This window comes from Cygnus olor, chromosome 2 (genome assembly GCF_009769625.2).
Source record: "Cygnus olor isolate bCygOlo1 chromosome 2, bCygOlo1.pri.v2, whole genome shotgun sequence".
Lineage (NCBI taxonomy): Eukaryota > Metazoa > Chordata > Aves > Anseriformes > Anatidae > Cygnus > Cygnus olor.
In genome coordinates, this window is record NC_049170.1 from 139,031,923 (window position 1) to 139,052,129 (window position 20,207).

General features: G+C 44.5%; 1 long non-coding RNA gene across 1 annotated transcript; it reads right to left on the reverse strand.

Annotated features, from left to right (window-relative positions):
* Window positions 1-348: 348 nt before the first annotated feature.
* LOC121065678 lies at window positions 349-8,817 on the reverse strand. The gene is made up of 4 exons (XR_005817245.1): window positions 8,396-8,817; window positions 7,851-7,916; window positions 6,211-6,294; window positions 349-683 (listed from the first exon to the last, which is right to left on the reverse strand). It is a non-coding gene; the product is annotated as an uncharacterized LOC121065678 (long non-coding RNA).
* Window positions 8,818-20,207: the final 11,390 nt, after the last annotated feature.

Sequence of the window (20,207 nt, forward strand, 5' to 3'; positions counted from 1 at the left end):
ACAAATTAAAAATAGATATTAAATTTGAGAGAGGCTGAAAAAGTTCTGTTGGAACTTGGAGGAGTTTCAAATGCTATTTTTAACCATAGACATTTAGCTCTTATGGGAAACAAAACTTAGAAGGACAGATATAATTAGGTCAGATATTGAGAAACTTATTATGCTTTGCTACAGATGATCCCAGGAGAATGTAACTTAAGCCCTTTTTTTTGTATTAAGATTCAATCATGGTTCTTCACTTTTTTATGTGGAGTTCTGTTCAAAGAATAAAATAAAGTAGGATAGAAATATGCTTTGTATTCCTAACTGTTTCAGCATGTGAAGCAATGAATGTTTGACAAGAAATCTGAGGACAGAAGGCAAGATTTTTATTTCATTTTGTACCAAAATACATAACATTATGCTAGCATCTGTGCCTGATTTTGTTCCCTGTGTAGATACAATTGATATACTGATGATAGTGGTATCTCCTGGGATGATCTGATGCGTGGCACCTCCAAAGCACCGCTGCGCAAATATTGGCTACGCCTTGCAGCATGATTGCAACACAGACATCATTCAAACGACAAGTGGGGAAACTGAGGCAAGGAACCTGATGATCAACGCCAAGCCTGTTTCACAGCTGCAGTCAGGACTCAAGAGCTTCTGCCTTCTGCTCCCGTTGCTTCTGCAGAGACATCCACCTTCACAAAAGAAATATACATTTCATACATAACCAGAGGAGAAAAGCCGCTTTCAAAAGAAGAAATGAGCCAGTAGGTGGCTGATAGAGGGTACTGCTAACACATGGATCTGTCATTACTCATAGCATTTATCATGTCTGTTACCGAGGCACACTGTTCTTTAAAGTAGGTGTCTAATTTGAGGGATACTGGTTTTCTCAGCAGCTACGGCGATCTGTGGGGAAGTCTTGGTAAGTTGTCTGAAGTGAGGTATCGCACATCATTCATTGTAAAGCATGCACAGAGGGAAGTGGAAGTGGACTGGAGTCATGGTAGGCAGGCCCTGAATACCACGTTTTCCTGGCAGAGCCCTGCTGGCTCAGGAGTAGGAAAAACAATCAATATTCTCACTGACATGGATTTGCCGGCACCCCACCTGGAACCCACAGCCAAGTCAGACACCACATATACAAGCAAAAGAGCCTTTTGGTTAGATAGCTTCCATTTCTCAAAAAGATGGTTTAACTGTATCAGCAACAGGTCTCCGTTTGCTAGCACAAAATGTTTCTCCAGCAGCAGGGAATTTGTGTGTATAGCTATTAGCACAAATTCTGTGGTTTAGATGGATTCTCAACTGCCATCAAAATGCAATTTTTTACAATGTCTGGATCTGGAGTTTGGGTCAGACCCTTCATTACAGGTGAGTGAAAGCAAAGAAGTCTTTTCTCACTGCTAGACCATGTCCAGACCAGGAGTAGTGAGAAGCCACTTTTGAATCCATCTTGAACCTGAAGTGAAGATTAGCAAGATGCACATAATTTTCCAAGGTAGGTAAGAATCTCATGTGTGGCCTATAAGCAATCTTCATCAAGACAAAGTGGTGGGAGGTAACTGACTCCTGTACTGCATTGGAAAGCATACATTTGTGGCAACATAAGAGTTTCATCCATCCCACTGTTGCCAATATTCAGGACTTTATTTGCTTTCTACACTTGTAAACAGCAGAGATTACAGACATAGTTTCCCTGTCTGCCACAGGAGGTATTAAGGTTGATGAGCTGTTCCTAATTATTGCTAATGACTACAAGGTAGTGATATTGCTCTTCACCTTCAAGGTAGTAAGTGGCATCAAGCTATGTCAATAATTTCCCAGAATAAACATTGTATTCTTACTTTCCAATGTAAATTGCACTCTTATTGATGCAATAGACTGCAACTGTTTCTTCAGGCTGTGGAAAACTTCCAGTAAGCAATAAAAGCCTCGGTCATGTAATTCTGTTGGGTGCTAGTTCCTCACAGTGCTTTGCTTGCTGAGCTTGCAACAGGGGCCATACAAAAGAAACAAATTCCCTATCTGCAACATATGAACTGTACAGCAAGCTTGTCTTTTTCCATGTGGTTCAAGCAGAGCTGGGTTGATTTCTCTAAAATACACCACTTCCTACATGCCAACACAGAACCTCTCTGCCCTTAGAAATTCACGTCTGCTGAGTTATAACTCAAAGTCCAGAAATCACCTTTCCAAGCCTGTGCCTGTTAGGGATAACACTTTTGCTGGTGTCCAAACTGACATAAATTAAAACTTGTTGAGATTAATATGGAGAATACATGTATTTTCCTATGCTGAGTAACTCTGTAGGCACACTTCTACAAGAGTTCTTTCTTTCCGGAAAGAATCTATCCCAAGCCTTGTCAACCTGCCTGTATTGCTTGTTACAGTTCTGCCAAGAGATTGAATTCCTTTACTCAAGGTACATTGGCTAAAGAAGGTGTCGTTGTTGTTTTTATTTATTTATTTATTTATTTTATTTTGGCTGAGGCAGCTGGTCTAACTTTTCTCAATCTAAAAAACTATCCCAGCAAAATTACTTTTTTTGCTTCTGCACCAAGACTCAACTTTTTCCAGCATACAAACACCATTCGTATGTGTAACGCTGCATGCTAATGACTGGTGTAGCAATAACAGCTCTCTCCTGACACAATGGCCAAGCTCTGAATTTGACATTTGAATGTTCCCTGCTGTAGGCAACAGTGCCTCTGGCTCTAGAGAAGTGGCAGGGGAGCAGACTATGCAGAAAGCAAACTCTGCCTTAGGTTTTCAGGATGCTCAGCTAAAAGGTGTTATCAGGAGAACATCGAGCTTCATCCTCAGGTTTTGACAGGTAAAATTGTCTTCCTTTTGATTCTTGAAACATCATATTTCTCTGTTAGTATTCAAGGCAACCAGTAGGATAGCTACTTGCCTTTTCTATTTTTCAGAGAAAAGCAAAACCAAATTCTTCCTGGTTTGATACAAGAGAGACACTGTCTACTTGAAATAGAGCCAGCTTTTGAAAATGAGTTAAAAGTCATCTCCTTGCCAATTTTTGTGGGTGTTCATCCTGCCTGGGTAGCAAGAAAATTCCTGCAGGGAATGAATGTCAGAGCAAGCAGGTAATGAAAAGCTAAACCCCTGCGAAATTTCTTTCTTCCTTCCTGTGAGGAGGAGGAGGAGAAGGGAAGGCAGATGGTAACTCTTCACTGGAGCACTGTGCGTATGTCTTTTTTTGAAGCTTTACCTCTACTGAATTGATGCGTTTGACTAAAAAATTATATTTTTCCTGCAGAAAACAGGAGTAAGACATCAGCATATTCAATGGCTGCATTCCTGTGAGCTGGGGGAAAGTACTTAGGAAAGCAGGCAGAGGAGAGAGTAGGAGCTGCTAGCTGCAGAGAGCACTCCCAGCAAGAAGAACATATCAGGACAACTGCCAGCATACTGAGTGAAAGGTGTTGGGGAGTGTTTGTTGTTCAGATTTACCAAATTGATGTGATTTATTGTGTTTTTCTTTCATCCCCCTCCAAGATGTTATGCCTGTTTGAATACATTTTTTACTTTATTGCTCATTATTGGAGATATTTCACTCAGTGAGGCCCAAGTAATACAATGCAATTTCCCAGATTTCACCACGGAAGCTCAAAATAATGTTTAAGTGCTTTTCTGCAAAGGCCCTCTAAAAATTGAACCCAAGCCCTGCTTCATTAGTCACTTTGTGGCAGAACAGCAGGAAGGCCTGTCTCAACTTGAATTTTATGTCTATATTAAATATATATATATATTTTCACAATAAAGACATAACCTAGGACTACATCTTCTCAGAAAAACAGAAAGTGTCAGAAACACTGCTAAAGTAGTATTTGTTCATTAGCCTCTGATCACATTCTAAGGAAGACAAAGCAGTACATCCAGGGCAATATTTCCTAATTTCCTCTTTCCTAAATCTGGGGGCATAGAATGTGTCTACTTGAGCCAATTGGGGAGTCTGGAGTCCACTAAGTTGTGGGTGCCAGGGTGAGGATGATAAAAACCTATTTAAATCTATGCTGAATGCATTGGATTGTATTAGTTTCGCCTTTCTGAAAATACTGTATTCCAACACATTCAAAATGAAACTTCAGTTTTTTTTCACATAAAAAAAAAACCTTTCAAGTTTTACCTACATTTAATTTAGTAAAAACCATTTTATCTCCCCAAGTAAAGCACAATGCCTTTTGCCATTATGCCCACATCCCACATTTTGTTTCTTTACTGACTTTCCATTTCAGCAGGAGCAGTAAAAAAAGCTCTCAGTTCAGAGCAGCCACAGACCTCATGGATCTTTATTTATTAGGTGAATGCCAAAAGTCAGTAATTTGTGAAGTTGGGCAAAACCGAGGGTTTTCACCCACACCGGCCTGGAAACATCACTGCCCTCACAGGGACACCCCCAGGAATGGAGAGCATGCTATCAGGGGAGGGCTTGGGGAGCCCTAATTAGCACCTCAGTAGGGTACTGATTAATTGGGTTAATTGGCAACCTGAGCTGTGAAGTACAATGCCAGCCTGGAAGAGTGAGGCCTGGTGGGGTGCTGTCAGCTCTGGCTGCCGTTGTGGTCTCCTCAGCTGCCAGAAGCTTCCCCAGTCCTTGGGAAGGACAGGGCCCCGCCGCCATCTTAGGGCAGCGTGAGGGGCTGGCATGGCCGGTGGGCGCCAGGACGTGGTGGGCTGGATCAGTAACCAGAGTGGTGACCTGGAGGGGAAGGAGGAGAAGGGGGAACTGCAGGCTGTCCTGGTTCTGGGAGGAGAAGGGCACCAAGCAGCTGCCTTGGCCTGTAGGAGGACCTGTCCTTTGTAACTCGCCATAGGAGTTACCTAGGGTAAAACCAGCTGTTTTCAGAATGCTGTCAGGCACACAAAGAAAATCAGTTTAAGCACCAGACAGACGTGTTCCTCCTCCTTTCACCTGTCCCGTGAGGTATTACCAGTGTAGCCCTCTCCCTGTGGAAGTACATGGAATTTCCTAGCAAGTTCTGGGCAGGAGGTAACTGGGGAAAACCACAGCGCTCGAGCAAGAGGCAGTGGCAAATCCAAATGATGGCAGCCACCTACCCATACGACATCCATCACGTTACTGTGGGTAGGCTGGATTTATGTCTGCACAGCAGGAATATGCAGAGGCCGTAAAGAACCCACCTGCTCTTCCCCTCAAGGTCCCAGCACCTAAGGCCCATTCTGCCCCTTCCACTTTGGTTTAATGATGCCAGCAGGTGCCACTTCCACGTGATGCTTCCATGCCATGCAGAACAATGACATTAACACAGAAGAGTTTTAGCCAAAGTAAGCAACCAAGGGCCTGATAAAGAGCACTACACTTGAGTTTTATCATCATTAGACTAGATATGTTAGTGAGGGTCTCACAGTCCAGACAGTCTAACTGCCACCAGTATTTTCCAAACAGATCCAATGCCCACTGCTGCAAAGGGCATACGTGGCACTGGAAAAAGGCAGGGAGCCATTGCCAGTGAGGTGGGGTTTGTATCAGCGCAGCTGCCCAACCCATGCCCTGCAGCAGACAGCAGAGAGGAGTGGGGTGGAGGAGGGAAAATGGAGCTATGTTTTTGGTGCGAGATCCAGGGAGGAATGAAATGGTTGGAAGTTGCCTTTTCTTCTCCTTTTTTGTCTCATCCTATTCTGAACCAAGGACAGGAAGGAAAGAAGTCCTGGAAACATTTCATTGCTTTGGTTTTATGAATTCAGGAAAATAAGAAGTATTTAATTAGTTCTGAGTAGTCTGAAATAGTTTACTCCTGCTTTTGTGTCTATTATCCTGCATAAAAGTCCTCAAAAATCCTTGCCTGTTTCTTTCTGTTGAACGTAGCTAAAGAAGACACAGGGCAGTCCCAATGAATCGGCATGCCTTGACCCTTCGCTTCTGCTGAGATCTCAGCAACACGCAGCAGTTGTGGAATGCCTATCCTGCTTTACATTCAACCCCTAGCTTATTCTGGAATAACTTTCATGTGTAGACAAGCCAGGACAAGGCTGCAGTGCTAACTACCCTGTCTTTCTCTCTTCAGAAATTCTCCATGGGAAGGGAATACTTTATTTCCTCTTTAAAGCAGTGATTTGTCCAGTATCTTCCACAGCTGCACAAAAAGGGGAGACTAGACACCAGGATTTGTCAAAAGTGAGATGGGCTGGATCTGGAATAAGCAAATCAAACTCCCTTTAAGTTAATGTCCCACCTACCGTTTTAAGATGGATCCAAACCAGAACACTGAATGCAACTCCTCTAATGCCAGGGAAATTCAAATCCAGGTCCAACTTAGAAACCTAGGAATGAGAGGTGAGGTAATATGACACTTCCCTTGGGATGGCTGTGCAAAAGAATGCAGGAGAAGGAAAAATTAACCCTGTCTGCATGCAAAGCAAGCCACGTCCCTCCTGCTCTCCAATCCTGGGGGAAAGACTCTGCTTGTTCAAGATTTGAGCATTACTCCTACCCCCCAGACAAGAAGGGGCATGACACGGTTCTAATGACTGGGATCTAGGGGAATGTGGAGTTCATGACGAATATTGCAGACTTAGCAATACTGATTGTGGTGGTGTGGAGGCGGCATAAAATAAAAAAATAGATTTTAGAAACATTTGCTTTGATTTGATGCAAGAAAGATAGTTAGCAAATAAGTTGCACCTGATATCTACTACATTTTTACAGGTGACCCTCACCTACACTTGAACATTTATTCAGTTGTATAGCACTGGATTCAGAGTGAATGTCATATGATTGTCTGCGGTGAATAAAGATGATCCTAGAAATCAGTACTACTAGCACTCGCTGTACTGTCCCTTTTATCATGGTTTCATAGCATTTACACTACAATACAGAAACGGCAAAGTGATTTTGAAGGCAAATACATCAGCATAGCACTCTCACTCAAAGCTTCTATTAGAATCATTTTTGGAGAGGGAAGAGAGAAATTTTGAAGGAGATGGAATCTGAAAAAGAGCCTGGGGCAATGGCTGATTTCTACTTCAGCAGACATCAGGGATGGGCAAGGGAATCTCAGCTGTGGTACCATCTGAAGGGTGACACTTTCAGGTAAGTAGCACCTAAGTGCCATCCATCATCAGCCAACGTTTTGTTCAATATTTATACAGAGCCAGCACCTGTAATTTCCTGGTCTAGAGGCTACGGGTATACAGCTAATGCAAGGAAGCAATATCTACTAATGCAAACAAACTCACTACAGATATACATAGTTATTTGTCGTGTTGTGCTTGCTGATAAAAGGCAGATATTTAGTCCTGAGTTTGCAGATGTACTTAGTCAAAGCTGAAGAATTGAAAAGATCAGGTGGGAAGGACTTATGACATTAAAAACAGGACTTGCATATTGCAGAAGGTATTCCAGTATGGAAGGTTTAAAACATACGGTGACTTTACTTACTCCTACCTTTTGGATCAGTGACTATTGAAGTTAGCTGGAAAAAAAACAACAAGGCAAAACACAGCCAAAACCGTGGAGCTGCATATGGTTTTGACTCAAACTGTACAAAAAGGCAGCCTTTCAATGGTGTTGGAGTCAAAACCATAATTCCCTCCTTCCATTATGAGCTTCCTAGTCCCCTTGGGGAAGGATGCCCATCAGGAAACTCAGCCCTGCTATAGCCAGGTTGGCCTTGGTTGTCATGAAGGGCTGCGGAGCGGTCAGGGGAGCTCAGCTGAGGCTTGGTGCTGGAACAGTGAAGCCCACAACCAAACTCTGGAGAGGTCCCAGGTAGTTCTATTTAGAAGCTACAGCTTCCATCAAATTAGTTTATAGCCCCCTGCGGGCTTAGATCTAGGCCAGTTTTAAATGATCGCAGCCTATTATATTAAATACTCACCCGCAGCTTGTGTGGTAGCAGTGCAACTTCTAAACCAGGTCGATGACTAATCAAGGGCAGTTTGTGCTAGAAAGGAGGAAAGAAATTGTGGCACATGCGTGACTTCTAGATGGGGCCCAGTGTCACATGCCCTGACAATGTGGGGCGCTGCAGCCGCTGGGTCAGCCTCCTCCCAGACTAGTCTTGGGCATTATTTGGTTACTGTTGAAGGGAAATCTGATGTTTTCACCCAGATTTGAGTACTAAAAGGATATGGTGTTACAGCTATCTGATCGTAGGATTAAGGGCTCTCTTCACATCGTATTAAGGATGATACTTTCTCATGCACATTGGTATAAAGTTACACCCACAAGTGTCTCACATACAATTGTCTCCATATTGAAGTACCCTCTCTAAAGCCCCTGTGTAAAATTGCCCTGATCTCTAAGATGCAATGGGATTAATTTCACCCTGCTTTCAGTGCTGACCACGTCTCTTTTCTCTCAGTTAGTCAGCTGGGCTCCCTCTGTAGTCAGAGAGAAGCAGGCACTTAAAAGCAGTTTTACCTGATCTCCTGGAGACATCTGCACGAGGACAAGAAGAATCAGGTTCTAGAAGTGCTGATTTTTCTCCAGTGACTACAGAGGAATCCAGCACGTTGCTTTGGAGCTGCTGTCCCAACACCCCAGCCTCCTGCTCCCTGTGTACTGTTGTGTCTCTGCATCCTTGACTGACCATAGTTTCCACAGGAAGCGTGTGTGGGTGGCAGATGTGATCAGCCCCATAGGATAATCCTGGCTGACACATAGTGCTGCAACCAGAGATCCCATCTGGAGGTTGTAGTAAGCTGCAATGCATATCTGTGGGAAAGGAAAAGGCTCAGGTATTTGTCACGGTGATCCAAGAGACCAGAAACTCAATGAACCTGAATGTTCTTAGCCATAAGAGCAGCACAGGAACCACCAACACTCCGGTATCTTTTGCTATGGTTTCCCTCGTTTTTACAGACTTTCATTTTTACTTTGTCTTAGCTATTTAGTGAGGAAGATTTCTCCTTCCTCTTTCTCTCCAGGCCTTTCGATCTCCGTACCTTGTGCACCCCATGCAGCTGCAGAACATCGCCTCTCAAGGTCCTCCTGCAGCCCCAGCCCTGTTAGGGTGGCAGCTGGCCATCCCACCCCGTGCTTGCTTAACCCTGCCCGGCCACACCAGCCTTTTGCTGAAAGACCACTGCTCCAAGATGCAGGATAGGCCAGGGCACAGGGAAGCTGGCTTAGCAACCCAAACCTATCCTGGGACTGTGTACAAACAGACCTGGCAATGAGCCTGGCCTCCCATGAGCTCCCAGGGAGAAATACCATGGTGAGCAAACGTAAAATATGAAGAGAAGAGGCTGAAGGAAAACAGCTGAGCTTTTCAGATGATCTGAAGCAGAATCTAGTGGGTGTTTCTCTCCTTTCAGTTCCCTCTGAAAACCCTGGCTCGCAGTGATAAGATCACATGGGTGCACAAGCCAGATATTGCACAATCTTCTTCCAGACCGCTTAAGAGGCGGTGTGGTTGTTTTTTAATATACACTGCCCCCTCTGGCTTCCCTCTTTGCTGCTTCTCTGCTGCCAGGTGCCCATCTCCTGCAGGAATTAGGAGTGCAGAAGCAGGAGGGGTGCAGGGAAGGGGAGAGCAGCATAGCTTTATGGATCACGTCAACCAGGACGTGCCATGTCCTCAGGCAACATGGGAGAAAGTGGAAAGGCGCTGGCTGGAAAATCTGGCAAGCAGGTGGTGTCACTTCTGGGGCACGGGAGGCACAGGAACATTTTTCTGCCTCAAAGTGCAGTCCTCATCCCTGCAGCTGGCACTGCACGGTGACAGGGTTCACGTTATTTGACTTCCGTTATTTTTGTTTCTTTCGCAGTTTTGCTTAGCAATGTTAGCACTTATATAATCTCTAGCAGCCTCTGATATTAACACTCATTAAAATGAGCAGGGAACAGGATTCACACTGCTACGGCTGCTGTGTTTCGCTTGGAGACAGGTGTTCTCGGAGATGGCTGAAAGAAAGTAGATCTTATGGGGAAAACTATCTTTATAACAGATAGGTCTAAGAATAGACAAACTCCTTGGCTTGGACCCATCTCTCAGAGACATCCAGATGGGAATCCTGAGTCCAGTGAGTCAGACCGTCTGTGCCAGATGAGGGGGCAGAGGGCTCCTTCTCTGCAAATCTTGCTAGATAAGCAGGATTTAGGGAGCATTTTCACCGCTGTGAAAGCTCCCTGGGACCCTGCAGGGTTCTGGGGCACCGGTTGCAGAAGGTTATGGCTGTGGACAAGACCATTTTCGTGTGGTTTTCCCCCAAAATACACCCACCAGCACATCCCTCACTGGGGGTTGCACACTGGGAAAGCTCTTCCAAGAAGTCAGAAAGGGAAATTGATGGCACTGTTCCAGAATAGGAAACGATGCAGGGATATGCTCAAAGCATCTGAGGAAAAGGCTTGTCTCCTATGGGTTCAGAGAGGATTTTGCTCAAGAGAGAGAAAGGAGAAGGCGGTCCAACCAGCTGGATTTGTCCTCGTTGTGAGATCCCCTGTTGCCTCCCTTGCTGGTGGGCAAAGGACAATATTTCTAAAGCAAAACATGGGCAAAGAACAAGTGCTGGCAGGACTTTTTGAAGCTATTTGATGTTTTTTCACACATAACAGGCACATAACCCTTATTTGATTGGATATGCCAGAAATGAACGTTCTCTTGAATGTATGGTATTTCTGAGCTGGCACAGAAAAGCTGGCCAGATAAACACAATGTTGAATGTGGTATTCTTTTCGAAGTGGCTTTAAAGATGTAAGGATCACTGCTTTTGGATTAAGTGATTCAGGAATCATCCCTCAGGAGGGAACTGGTCATTCAGAAATGCCAGCTAATCACCGCCAAAACCAAGGTCTTTTCAAGGTGGTACTTGTAAGAGCGAATATAGAAATCTTCGGTCTTGAACCTGTGTGCTCACAGGTGAGTGAGATATCTGTTGAGGTTCTGTCACTAAATAAAATGCAGCTCCCTAGGATGCATCAGCTAACTGGATATTCATTAATCCTTGCATTTGTGTGAAAACCAATAGGATAGAAGACCTAAACTGGTGAAGAAAAATGCAGCTATACTGTAGATATTTTCTTTAAAGCTATAAAAATAGAAATATATTTTATGTATATTTTATATGGATTCACCCCTTCCGAAAATCAAAGCCTAAAGGAATGTCTTTGCTCTTCAAAGGTGTGGCACAATATGTGTCTTTCCCTCACTGGTAGGTTTCAGTGTTGTGAACACTTCTAGTGCTCAAAGCTAAATAAAAGGTATTGCATATCTTTTGTGTGGGGGATTCATTCCCGATTCACATGGCAACTTAATTTATACTGTCTTTGTTACGAGAAACAAATCAGACCAGCTGTTCAGTGTCAGCAACTAGAAAATGCAGCTTTTGAGATTACAGAAGGCAGTATTGCTGCTGTAGTGTGCCATTATTGGTCCCATGGGAAGATCGTTTCTACGATAAGGAAAAATAGTGTCTTTGTGCAACATTTATTTTTAATTATTTTACAGGGAATGCTCTAAAATAAATTTTCCTGAAGCAAAGCAATCATAGGAAGGGTTGTTCTCGTTTCTTCTCTATTGCATTTGCTAACGTGGAGAGCAAGAGTGGTCCTCCATCCCATCCCTGTGAGATGGTAGTGTACCATGCAGTGAGGGATCACAGTTATTTGTGAAGTGTTTCCAATGCTCAGAGAGAAAAGAGATATGATAGGATAAAGTATTAATTCTATCTCATCTTGACATTATCCCTATAAATCCCAGAGACAAATAACACCAATTTTAGCAAATCACTCCCTATCTATTAAGGATGGCATTTCAGGCTTTGGTAGACCAGTAAATTAATACTGCATCCTGGATGACTGGCTGAAGAGGTCTGAGCATCTCTTTAGCTTCCGTGCTTACGGATTTTAAATTTTCCGTATTCAAGGATGCTGACAAACATTGTTTTCCCAAAAGACATGCTTTTGTAAAGTCATCTGTATAATGCAGTGCAGCATCATGAAACAAATGCACCTCTTTTGCATTTGTAACACTCTTCCTCTTGCTGACTCTGTTCAGAATGACTAAGGTCCTGGTCTCTAATACCCGGAGAAATTAATGGAAGTGAGGCATCTGTCTGCTTTGTTCTTTTGATCTTCTTCCTTAATTTTCATGCAGACCCATAGGGAGCAGCTTCTTGTATGGGAGGGAATGACTGCATGTGTGAATGTGGAATGACTGAGCAGTTACACAGGGAATAGAACTGGCAAATTGTGTAAGGGTGAACAGAGTGAAACTTCTGGCAGGTATCACTTCCACAGGAGAAGTAAAACAGAGAAATGTCTGAGCATCCAGTGAAACCAGATGCAGATGCTCCCTTTTTCAGATTTTCCCCTAACCTTTATAGCTTGCTTGTAGCATGTTAAGGACAAGCTCTTAGGGCGTGAGCACAGAGTTGGATCTCTTCAAATGCCACCTAAAACCACTGTGGATACAGGGGTCAGCTGATGGAACATGTTGTTCAGATGTTTCCAGAGGCTCTTGCAGAAGCCTCCCTTAGAGGCTAGCCAGAAATTTTCATCAGCTAAAGATAACTTGTGACAGAAACCTGTCTAACTGCCAGCAAGTACTGGCATTCACCCAGCAGATCAGGCAAAGTGTGCCTTCCCCTTCCCCGAGGTATCAAGTCCCACAACAACTGTCTTGAGAAATAGCTCGGGAACGTCTCTGTCAGGCTGGAGCTCAATCCCAAACCTCACGTGGGTGCCCTGGCCTCTTCAGTTCCCTCTGGTGCTGTTGTTGGTAGATGAATGTCCCCCCATTTTCCTTTAGAAGCTTATGCTGAACCTTTCACTGAGCTGGTTACACCCTTGGTTATGATCAGTACTGACAGAGAAACTGAGCCCTTAGAAGCTCCTGTCTTGCACATGGTACCACCAGGGCTGAACTCAGGAACAACTTCCACCCTCGCTTTTGGGGGGGGCCAGTGTCTGCTGCCCTTCTACCCCCTGACCGAAGGACTTCATCTAGCTGCAGCACCTCTACCAGAAGTACAGGTCTTCCTTCAGTTAGCTGTTGAAGCAAAGTCATTACCTCTGGTCCTAGTGACATGAGATACACTTTAGACTCTTCACAACATCCCCCTCACCTATATGTAGAAATACACATGTATTGATGCTCTGCAATGTATTTACCAACATCATATTTACTGGAAGGGGACATCTTCCCCCTTGACAGGCTGAGGGAGCTGGGGTTGTTCGGCCTGGAGAAGAGAAGGCCCCGGGCAGACCTTGCAGCGGCCTTCCAGTGCCTAAAGGGGGCTACAGGAAAGCTGGGGAGGGACTCTCGGTCAGGGGGTGGAGTGATAGGGCAAGGGGGAATGGCTTTAAACTTAAAAGTAGTAGATTTAGGTTAGATATTAGGAAGAAAATCTTCACTCAGAGGGCGGTGAGGCACTGGCACAGGCTGCCCAGAGAAGCTGTGGATGCCCCATCCCTGGAGGTGCTCAAGGCCAGGTTGGATGGGGCTTTGGGCAACCTGGTCTGGTGGGAGGTGTCCCTGCCCATGGCAGGGGGGTGGAGCTGGGTGGGCTTTAAGGTCCCTTCCAACCCAAACCATTCTGTGATTCTGTGATTCTAACTCATACAAAGAAATGTTAGTAGTATCATTAGATCGGTCAAGTAATTCTCCTAATTCTGTACATGAGAAATGAGGCCCTAATTGCAAGTACTCTAAACTATAGTAGAATTATAAAATCATAGAATGGTTTGGGTTGGAAGGGACCTTAAAATCATCTAATTCCAACCCCCAATGGCAGAGTAAAGCTATGCCTGCTCCGGGCTGACACTTCTGTTCAGTTTATGCAGTGAATTATGCCTAGACAAAAAGTGTATTAAAAAGCTAAGTGGAACTTGACAAACCATCAAGATATGTTTTATGGGAAGAAAATGTACAAAATGAGTAATATTATGCATAGTTAAAACATATTTGCCAAATGCTGGTGAAATGGGAAATATTAATTAATACATTTTTTTTTTCAGCAGAAAATTAGTTGAAATTATTCAGAGTCCAATTCTGCTCTTTGTGCTGTGACTAATCTAAGTGAGATGAATAGGCTACTTGTAGATAAGAAGCTACTCAGTATGACTAACATTGGTGGAATCATGCCCTTCATGAGCATTATTAACCAGGTTTGAAGTACAGTGCTCATTTTGTGTTCTTCCACTGAAAGACAGGCAGTTTTCTCCACTCCTTTAGATTTCCAAGATGCCCAGAAAGGTGTCCTTTCAAACTGTGCCAACAAAAAAAAGCTTGTCATGAAAGGTGCAAATGGTATTCTTGCAGATGTAAAATAGCTACTCCATGTGCAAGGAGTGAAATCACAATTCCAAACTTTAAATCTCAAGAAAGCAAGACCTCTGCTGGGGGATTGTGCTGGCGAAGGTGTAGCACCCTCGGTGTCAAAATGATGCATTGGGCTTTCCTCTTCAGCTGAAGGCAGATGATGTAAAAGCACAGCTCAGGACACTCCTCTGGATTTCTCAGGGCACTCGTTTCTGCAGCCATCTGCTGCACAGAGCTGATGCTCTCGGTGGTGTTCATTATGAGACATGGTTTTAAAGCATTTAACATAACCACAGTCTGACAGACAGGAAGATGTTTATCCCCTTAGGGAAGTGATCAACAAAAGTGCATCTGGAAGCAAAGCAACGCTTTTGGATCCTGTCCTTGTGGCCTGGCTCCATAAAAGACGAAGCAAATTTTTTTTTATTTTTTTTTTCCTTCAGGAGGACTTTACACTTTTGATCCAGAAATGTGTTAACAGAGATCAGAGAGTGGAGGTGGCATCCCATATGGCCCACTGGCAGATCCTTGGATTTCCCCAAAAGGAAATCCTAATGCTCTTTCTGAGTCCTGCTTTTTGTTCTCTGTGTCCTGTGCAGGCAGCTCAGTCAGTCTAAAGGCAGAAAGGAGACATCTGCCTGACAGCAGCACTGGCACACTGAGGAACTGGTGCATGTTCCAGATAGTTACTATTTTTCTCTTTGCACCTGACCTAAGGCAAGGACTTTTCCCTTTGTTCTAATATCAGGAGAAAAAAAAATCCTTAAGTTATGGCTACTTATTAAGCTATTCTAATTATTTAGTGTTGGTCTTTACATAATCAGGTCTTATATAGGACTACAGACTTTCTGATTAGCCCCTCCTCAACACACCTGTGGATGATGCTGTGGATTCACAGGACTATGGCAAGCACGGAACAGGATGTCAACATGTTCGGTGTTTAATGTCCCATTTATTTTACCATGTTAGTGATAAAATGTTCTGCACTGCTGGTTAGAACATGATAGTCAGTGTAGTGCTGCCAAAGTGGTCACCTGCCAAAATCCGAACCTTATGTTCATACTGGTCTTTATGGTACCCCCATGTTGTGGTTTAGCCCGGCTGGCAGTCAAACACCACACAGCCGTTCGCTCACCCTCCCCCTCCCTCTCCGGGATGGGGGAGAGAAACGGGAAAGTGAAGCCTGTGAGTTGAGATAAAGACAGTTTATTAAGACAGGGAAAAGAAAACAACAACAATAATAATAATAATAGTATTAATAGTAATAATGTGTACGAAATAAGTGATGCACAATGCAATTGCTCACCACCCGTTGACCAATGCCCAGCCTATCCCCGAGCAGCCGGCCACCCCTCCACCCCGGCTAGCCACCCCTATATATTGTTCAGCATGACGTCAGATGGTATGGAATACCCCTTTGGCCAGTTTGGGTCAGCTGTCCTGGGTCTGTCCCCTCCCAGCTCCTGCTGCATCCCTAGCCTGCTCGCTAGCAGGACAGAGAGAGGCTGAAAAGTCCTTGGCTTGGTGTAAGCACTGCTCTACAACAATTAAAACATCAGCATGTTATCAGCGCTCTTCTCATTCTAATCCAAAACATAGCACCCTGCCAGCTACTAGGAGGAAAATTCACTCTGTCCTAACTGAAACCAGGACACCCCACCACGTGAAAGAATGGGCAAGTCACGTAATATAATTGAAACACAAATTGTTTAAAATTGTGAAAACCATTTTACAGTTTTAGCTTCCTGCACGCAAAAGGCCTTAGCCAAACGCATTAAGCCCTAGGCAAGGTTGTACATTTATCCGAAGGTCCAAGGTCATAAGTGAGAAGAGAACAGATAAAGTAGTGCCATGTCTTGTAAGACAGGAATTCACTTAGCTTCCCATAGCCGTCTGAAAGGCAGGCATGTAATTCATGCTATGATCCAGGATCCTGTGAACATCAGCGGGGAGGACCACCCCGAGGCTGAGTCATCCCACCCACACGAGACACCTCGCTGAGGAGGTGGTGAGTCACCCGTGAGAGTGCCTATCTGCCCGCGGATGGCAGGGACAGGGACAGCTGGCACACGGCAGCTGCCCGGATTTTCGGTGGCTGGGGTTAGGTGAATTCTGCCTCAGCTACCTGCCATCAGAAACGGGTCATTCTGCCTTTAAACCCGGGTGGCTGTCACAGTGATTAAGGAGTTTTGAGTCTCTCGATAGTACTGAGGCTGAAATAGTTCCTTGGGGAACCTCTTCCCGGCGTTGGACTTCTGTTCACAAGTTGTGTACAAATTTGAACCCCTTTGCTTTGCTTAGCCTACTGGAGTTTGGCGCTGGAAAGCTGCTGTTCTTCTCTGAGACCTGGCTATGGGAGCATTTGTCAAACTGAGAGCATTTACAGGAGACACCTGCTCTTTAATGGGGCCTCATAAGTCCCTTCTAAACTGATGATACCTACTGAGCAGAGGGACAGTGGCCTTCATGCTGGGGTCACAGTGCTTTCTTCATCTTGGCTCCCACCACACTCAGCAAGTCTTGTTTGGGGGCTGGCAGAAGACACATGTGAACCCCATTCTGCCTGTAGGCAGACTCTTTTCATCTATGTGCTGCTTACTTGGCCTCTGCCTAAAGCTAGCATCATTCCCACTGGTCTTTATGGACTCAGTGGGTTCATTTAGGTCTCTGCAGTGCGTGCCATGTGCTGATTTTTCCTTTCAACAAGCATTTTCTTTCATTTATCTACATTGCATTTCCTATGCTTTATATTGCCCTTCAGCTACCTTCAGGTTCTTCAAAGCTCTTTGCTACTATGGTCACAACTTTACTTACCTGAATACCTTTTGACATGTGTGGATGTACTGACTCGGCCTTTTTCTCCCACAAACCACCAAAAGGCATGAAGCCTAAATTCCTGGAAACCTGTTTGCAGGGATGATAGGAAGAATGCTTCCTATTCTGTGTGGATAACAGGATATTGCCTTTCAACTATGGTAATAGTTTTCTTGTTCTGATCCCCTAATGCAGGCTGAATTCATTACTGTCATATAGCTCATAAGGGCTTGTGCACACCATTGTACCTTTTGGACAAACTGTTACCAACCAGAGGCTCACATGGTTCTGTGCTGATGCCATGCTCTGAAGTCTCTTATGGAGGCTTATTTTCTTTTTAACTAGCTCTTCTCAACCTGGACACGCTCTCCTATTGACTTAAAGGTCATGTTTAACCTTCAAAATCCCCGTCCAGAATTCTGCGGGCTGCAACATGAATTCCTGAGCAGAGAAGAACCGAGTCTGGGGAACAACTGCAAGGAATGATGCTGCAGAGAAATATCCTACCATCTTCTAAAACACTGTGCTTGATCTCTTGGCTTCTCTTGTGGCTAAAGAATGCTACCAAAGCCATATATCCCATGTTACAGTTTCCCTTTGGAACAAATTATGACATTTTTAGCTAAACATTAAAGTTTTAAGAATCATTTTTATTTAGAAATAGAAAATAATGCAGTTAAAATTCTGAGCTGTTTGTACTCATGTAGTTATTTTAAATAACTCGTTTTCTTGACGGATGGCATACGTTTGTTTGTTAGACTGGTGTTTTGCACTGAACTGTAATCCAGTAATCAGATGGTTAATTGCTGCAGTTCTGTGCAAGAATTAATTGGGCCACCAGGTGCTTGCTGTGTACATGTTAGGTAGAAGTTCCTGAGAACAAGATGCTTCTGTGTGATTGTTGTTCTAGCCTGAAACTGTGTTAAATTCATTAGATTGGAAACAGAGTGGTATGGAGAACATTTGAGAGGGTGAGAAGATTATTGGCCTCTGGGCTGCTAGGCTGTTGTTGTGAGCTTTGAGGATATTTCCCCCTTTTCTCTGTTTTAAAATAAGTGTGAAACATCTGCGAAGCCTTTTCTATAATGTGCCAGGAGTTTTTAGACAAGTCTTTCAGATATCAAACCTTATTGTGTCCTATCCATTATTTCCTGTAACCCTTTCTTTGTACAGCCCAACAATTGAATACTAATTATACGAAGGGAAGCTACCTGATTGATCACCAAGCCGTTCATTTTCTGACAAGGTTAGATTGATCACCAAGCCTTTCATTTTCTGACAAGGTTAGCCACTGCTGGCGTATTTTCCAATAACCTCTTCATTCCTAATATCCTGTTCAAGGTATTCATGCAGCTTCCAGTGCCCATCAAATCAGGAGCGATAAAAAATAACCAGAAATCATGCTAGTATCTGTCACTTGCTATTCTTCTGTTTTACAAGCTTGTCATCCAGTTAGGGAACATAAGATACACTGTGTGACTAGTCCAATACCACTAACAGACAGCAACTTGTCAAAATGAACATTTGCAGACAACCCACTGCATAAATTTTTTTTTTTTTTTTTTTTTTTTTTTCTGAAACGTTTGAGAACACTTACAAACAACAATTACATCCAGGAAAGCCTGAGAGTAGCATTCAACCCAACAAAGTCTAAACTTGTGTTTTTGACTCAGTGAGCACTATTCCATATTCCAAGTGCGACGTGTGCCTGCTCGTGTACAGCATTAAGCCATGTAAATCCACATGGCTTCTTCACCCAGCAGTGAAATGAATTTAAAAGCCAGCCTCTCAAATAATAGGGCTTATAGTATGCATTTTATTTTCTGTGGTTCTCCTGCTCTGCAGAATCTGGAGTGACACGTATGTAGGTACACGGGGCACGTGATGAACCAGCCTCAGGCACTGAGGCCAGCCCACCTCCCATCCATTAGACTCTCTCCACCCCCACAACACAACACCCTGTTAGGAAAGGTCTTTGGCCTGTAGGTGGTCCTGAACTACGCCTGGGAAGTTTTTTGGGGGGTGCCTTTCTTCCAAAACCTAGAAAAGAGAAGACACCCACAACTTTCAGAAGGAAGGAGTACCTCTCCAATCCCTTTCCATAAAGGTGCAAGCCCCTTTCAGAGCAGATTTGAATCCCCACAAAGATGCCTTCCTGACTGGGCTATTGGCTCTTCTAGCAGAGGGAGGCTCAGTGCCCAAACTCTTCTATTTCACATGCAACATCAAGCACTCACTGGTCTAATGGCCATGAGAAGAAAAGTGGACATGACTGTGCCTGGTGCTCAAGCATGCACTCTGCTGCCCTGAGGCACTCAGCCTGCTTGCTGCCATTTGAGTCAGCCTGCTTGCTGCTATTTGAAAGGTTTCTAGCAAGAAGCCACCTCCCCATGCCCTAAGCAATGCCATCCTCCCAGAGGAGACCTTTTCCCCAGGAGGCAGAAGGCTGCCTGTCTTCCTGACACCTCTCATCACCTCGCCTCTCTTTCCACTCACGCTGCAGTGGAAGTCTGTGGGGAAGTCTTGTGGGCTTCCACAAGTGCTGTCCCCAGCTATTAGTCTGCAGGGTGCACAGCTGTCAGCTGAACCCCTCAGGTTTAGCCACCTACCTCAGAAGATGCCAGTAGATTTGGATCAATCGATTGCAGCCTTGCTGAGGGTGTCTGACTGCAGGCCGGGTCTCCCGAAGCAGCACCTCGCAGGCCAGGCAGAGGAGCTGCCTCTTGGAGCGGGGCATCACCTAAAGCTCTCTTCCTGGAGACCTGCGAGAGCAGTCTGTGGCCAAGCTGTTATGTAGTTGGTGTAGGTAAAATCCAGCTTATTTCTTGTTCCTGGGTATAGCTGGTTACATAATAGAAAATTGCCCGTATTTACCCTGGCAGGTGGAAGGGAAGACAAGGAAGATGATGCAACCCTATGGGTTGTCCACAGTCACCGCTCCCCTCTGCTTTGCAAGGAGAAGGCTGGGGTGAGGGGAGCCAGGATGACTCAAAAAGCAGGCAGAGGAGGCCACACAGGCTTTTGAGCCAGAGCAGCCTTCAGCAGCAGCTGCCAGCAGGAGCCCTGCAATAGCAGAAACCATCAGAATGAGGTCCCCAAGGGCTGGATGTGATGAGCAGGCAGCAAAAGAAAAGGTGCAGAACTGGCTGCATT